Genomic DNA, 5,909 nt, shown 5'->3' on the forward strand with positions numbered 1-5,909 from the left:
GAGGTGGAACTGGAGCTGAGGGGCAGCGGGAACGAGCTCAGGGCACCGGGGCGGGCTGAGGGAACCGGGGCGGCTGAGGGCCGGGCGGGAGCGAGCTGAGTGAACTGGAGCTGACGGACAAGCGGGAACGCGCTCAGGGAACCGGGGCGGCCCTGAGGGACGGGCGGGAGCGAGCTGAGGGAGCCGGGGCAGGCTGAGGGAATCGACAGGGCTCTGAGGGGTCGGTGAGGTGAGGGCTGAGGAGGAGCCCGACCAGTGCAGGCGCTGAGCCCCGAGGGAGCCCACGCTTGTGAGGTTGGGTGAATACAGAGGGCAGATTCCCTTAAAGTGAGGGATGCAGTTGTGTGACCCCCCATGGTCTTTCACAGCACCTTCCAGGAGAAATTCCAGGTCCGTTCCTCACCCCTGATTTTGTGAGATCGCACGCCGGAGCACTCGGGGAGTTGAGGTAGAGATCAGGGCAAGGCTGCGTGAGGAGAGCAGGCAAGCCCTAATGACAACTAATTTTACAGTAATCACCAGTATAGCCCTTCACATTTACGGGGGGGGGAAGATAAAGGCACTGACAGATGAAGTCTAGTCAGGAGTCCAAAGTAGTGTCTCTGGGTCTGAGTCACTGCTCTGTGTCTGTAATGCTGCATGTGTGGCATTTTGGGGGTTATTGTTTTGACTCTTAAAAAAGCATTCATACTTTCTCAAATAATAATTGCCTACACCATAACTTCACTTGAACGTAAATACATGGTGAGAGCTGTGTAGTGTTTGTCCTTAGGAGGGAAAAAACCACTGGAAAAGAGCCGAGGCAGTATGTCACTGTATGTTCCTGTTTATTCTGTGTCTTATTTTTCACATGTTTTATAAAATGTGTATCTCCAATGACTAATACTTCTAAGTAACCAATTTGTGCCAGTAAATGGAAGCACCATCTGTAAGAAGCTGATTTGCAGAAGCCAAGTTCTCAAACATCTGAGGAGGAGGAGGTGTTATAACTTAGTGAGAGACAATCAAAGTGTAGACTTGGTTTGGGAGTCAGGATGATATTAGATGTATTATGTAAGAAGGATGTGAGAGGAAAAGGGAAATGGAGACCAAAATGATGGAGCTCTTGTTCTGCGGGAACAAAGATGAAGTAACCCATGCTGATAGAAAGGGTAAGAAAAACTCAACATTTGGGAAAAAAAGACATTTAATTGAGTTTGAAATGTAGCAGATGCTGATTGCTGACACAGTGAGGAACATAGACCAGTGTGCTTACTCAGTGACATTCAGTGACTGTAATAAAATGAAGGTTAATTAAATAAAAGTAGCTGAGATCACTGCTCTCATTTGTTCACTGTTTCACAGAGGAAAATGGAAGATCTTTGGGCCAAGTTCATGCCTTGCTGATACTGTTGAGTAGCTGCATATGTATTTCTAACATTGTAGTTGGAACAGTTTTATCATTCTGAGTTTCCCCACTTCCTTCCTTTTTTTGGAAGAAAACTCAAATGATTGCAAAAGGCCAAGCTGGAGTCACTAGAGCCAAAGAGAACTCTTGACACTTTATCTGACAGCTGAGTTTGTCCCTGTGAGATCAGAGATGAACTTTCATCATCTGGTACTTCATGCATCTGGTAATTGTCTTTACACAGGGCAAGAAGTTGGTGCAGGCACACCCAAAACTAGCAGGATAATGTGTGCATGTTTAATTGTTTTAAAATGAAATTTGCAAAAATGTTAGAGTACCACTATTAGAAGATCTTACCAAATGTTGAAGAATAAAGATGAAGTACAGTCTGCCTGCAGAACTATGGGACATACATTCCTGCATACAGCTTCACTTCATAAAGTACTTGTAAAGAAAAAAATCATGGTAGAATACAAAGACATCAGTACAAGTATTATTTTTATGGAGTATTCCTCACTTTGTGCAATGCTCCCATGGATAACACCAGCAAGTGCTAGAGAAGCTTTTATTTTACATGGGCAATAGAAGTCTTTAAAGTTCAATCCCATATTTGTGCTTGCCTGGGATGGGAAGTGGGAGCCTCTCGGGAGCTCTCCCTGCCTGGAGAAGCCTGTCAGGAGATGCAGTACAGAATTTCAGTGTGTTACGTTTTGATACAAGTTTGATAGAAGTGTTTGGGGGAAGAAATTTGAGGTCACTGGAGAATACCAGCAATTGGCTCAAGTTTCCCAAGCCTGACTCATCTGACAAATGCCACAAACAAGAGGCAGAGAATTAATCTAGGATCCACCGAGTCATGGAATCAATAGAAATTGTATCTTTCCACTTGAAAAAGGCCTTTTTATTTTTTTTTTCTCCAAGTACTCTGTCACTGAGGTAGAGGATGCAAGATTTGATTATCTCATAGCATATTTTTGAAGTGGTTCTTCCATTCTTAAAGCAATTGTGGAGCAATTGGCAATTCAACATCTCCTTCTAACTCATACTAAACTGGATAAATGCTGTCTTCTCTTGGAGATTCCTTCTCCTGGATTGCTGGCTCAGTAAAAGCCAAGTATTTTAAAAATTGCACCCACATCTGGGAAGGTCTCAGGATTAATGTGACATTCCTTGCACTCATAAAAAAGAAATATATCAGATTATTTTTAAAATGTCTGGTTTATGTAATCTAGTGTCCACTGGCATTAATTATGTCACCCTCCTTTAATTATTTTTGTCAGATCCCATATTAATTAGATTCTGTAATTTTGCTTGGGATTGCCCTTTGACCGATGATTATCTCATTTATCCTTTAAAATCATTTATACAGCATTACAAAGAGAACGCTAATGTTATTTTAGTGAAAAGAGAATGATTTTGTATTCGTGCATTTTTGGGCTTCCGAATTTTCACCGTGGATTTCAGTTCGTCAAGCCCACCTTAGCCCTTTGCGTTTGCAATACCGGACACCCCCGCTGTGGGACGCTCTGTAATCGATTTTGGGTTGAAATCGGAACGTTTGCTTCCCTGCCCGTGTCTAATGGGCTGAAATTCCACCTTTCAGCTTCCGTGAACAAACTGCTTGGAGTTGTTTATAGCATAAAGACACAATTTTCTCCACAAAATAAACTGGAAAGCGATGCAGCTCTATAATAAAATAATAAAAGAGAAAAGACTTGCAGATTTCTTCAAGCATGTCAGGAATATGAAACTACACGATGTTTACAATTATTGGAAGCATAAAAGGAATTTATCACAATACCTGATATTTACTATAGCATGCATTTGATCTTCTTTCCACCACCCTTTTCTTCCATGGATGCAGTTCAAAAGTTTACAGCACAGGAATGCAAAGCCGTGTACTATTTAGTTTCACTTGTTTTCTGTGCCTTTATTTACTTTATCCCAGGATTTTCACCATATTTACTGATGAGAGATCCTAAATATTATTTAAAGGAAAAACTTCTTTATGCTGACATAATTAGAATGTTACACTTTATCTCATCAGGGAGCTCTAGGCTATTTGCAGCTGACAATAACTTGGTGTATTCCAGAATTTCTGCTTTCATAAAACATGTTTATATTTGTTATGCTAGAAATTATGAAAACAATTTGGTTCAAGGGAGAAGGCTACCATATCAATCTTTTTGTCATCAAAATGCATTTGATTTAGTGGGAGCCTTTGCACTGAAATGATGCTCAGGGGTGCCTTGGCCTCTGGAGTAGCTCCTGCAGGGTTCAAAGGATAATGGTGGTCAGAGATGGAAAGACCCAACAGGTCAGCTTTTCCACCCCCTTCCAAATTGGGAGTGCTTCTTGTGGTATATCTTGCTCAAGTCTGGGGTCAGTGCTGCACAATATCATGCTGTAAGGTTTATTTATTTATATACCCCAGTAAATAGAAAACAGAATAGCAAGGGTGACTTTTTACCTCTCCCTGCTTTCAAAATAACAAGAAGTTTCTGGGTGAAGCTGATTAATTCCCTCTTAGGCTCCTATCATCAGAAATTAAATGGGGTTGACTCATGGGGAACTCTGCAGTTGTGATTTGCTCTAAAAATGAGATATAAGAGGTTTTCCTTGAGAGCTCAATGATGAATAAAAGAAAACTAAAGGAAGATGTATCACACTGCATTTCTGGGCTGCAGCTGTGCATCTTAGGTGCTTTAAATTCTTCTTACTAAAAGCCCTTGAGCAAAGATTTTATACCCATAACTACTCTATCCTCTGGCAAATCATACTGCCTGGCAGGGCTGGGTAAATAACAGGTACTCTTAAAAAAAAAAAAAAACAAACTACAGAGGAAAAAATACAAGATTTCAAGATACATTCTTTTGTCATAATTATTGTCAAGAACTAAGTCTCAGCCAGCAAGTAATTCAGGAATACCTAACTGTATATAGTAATACTTTAGCCTATGCTGCTCAGTTCTGTATATAGTGATATTTTTGGGTTTCCTTGATGTCTCTGTGTGACAACTGACCAACAGTGAATAGTTTTAATTTAGTGTAAAAGTCATAAAATAACATATGTAGTGCTAATCACTTATTGTGCAATTGGAGGTTTTCATTTGGCAAATGTTCAAGCTTAAAATGTGTTTTTCATGATTATTCCCCTTATTAAAGCTCATTTGCTATTCATGGAAAGTGAGCACAAAAGAGATGTGAACAGTCAGAGAAACACATTTAAAAATTCAAGTGAATATCCAAGGGAAATGGATTTCAGTGTTTGCCCAACTCTACTGGGACACTCAGCTGCTGAACGTCTTCTTAATGGGTGCCTTTGTCATTGTCCTCAAGGCTTCCATCACAAATGCTGGATGGTTCCTTACGACATCATATTGCAGTCATTACACAAAATTCATTCTTGATATGGTTAAAGTGGTTCATTAGAGAGAGGCAAGGTGAGAGTGCATTCACCATGTGTCTGTTGCTTTTACAAATGAGGTGAAAACTAATTTGTTGTGATACTGAGCACTGAGTTTAGTGTGGAGTCAAAGAAGCTCAGGTCTTTGGCCCTTGCCAAAAGCTGAGACATCCAATGGCCTTGCTCATTCTGGCCTCAGGGACTCCAGTTATCCCTCTCTATATCCTAGTGATGAGAAGAATCTGGATTATCAGCTGTGGGGACAAAAAGCAGTTGCTGATGTTTATTTTCTACTTAGGCTGAGCTCCTGTAAGCTAAATTACACCTTTATTCTTCACTTGCTTTCCTGGCAGCAGGATCCACATGCAAGGCTCTTTCCTCTCCATCTCTTTCATCCACAAGGCCTAATTGAAGTAAGTCAGGTGGTCAAGAATTGTCCTCTAGGTCCCAAACACTTGATAGAACCACCAAAGTGCTTCTTGTTACTACCTCAATAAATGGTATCATTCCCTATTATGCTGAAAATTCAAAGTTATGTGAACAACCACATAGTTTCTAAGGATAAATAACTGGAAAAAAAAAGTTGCATCATTCAGCCTGAGAATTTGGAGGTGCATTTACTCATGCAAGCTGAGATCAAAGGCTGGTGCTTTTCAGAAAGTTCTTGCTTCTTAGCCAAATTTATAACTGCTTCAATTAAAGAAGATCAAATTATTTGCCTAGGGTCACATGGCAACTCAGTGGCTCGAGCACAGTTTGAGCCAAAGATCCATTCTCTTGGTTCATCACCCTTGAATGTAAATAGGAGATTTAATTCTGTTTTATGAAGATATTAAGCAGGTTTTGTAAGTTTTATAAGTTCCTGAAAGAAATCGAGCTGCCATTATAATGAGGAAGTAGTCTAACAGGTAATAACATTTAAGAAAAACAAGATAAAAAAAAGTATTTCCAGAGGAAGAAATTAAACCTTGAACTAGTAGTTTGTGGCAGCTGATAAGATGTGGAACTTTCTGGGGACATGAAGGGCTTTAGAATGCCAATCAAATACCAAAATGCTCATTTAATTTAGTGGATACTGACTGATTTTTTTCCATTGCTGCTTATTTTTGATATTTTT

Source organism: Corvus brachyrhynchos, unplaced genomic scaffold, assembly GCF_000691975.1.
Source record: "Corvus brachyrhynchos isolate BGI_N302 unplaced genomic scaffold, ASM69197v1 scaffold200, whole genome shotgun sequence".
In the NCBI taxonomy this organism is placed as follows: Eukaryota; Metazoa; Chordata; class Aves; order Passeriformes; family Corvidae; genus Corvus; species Corvus brachyrhynchos.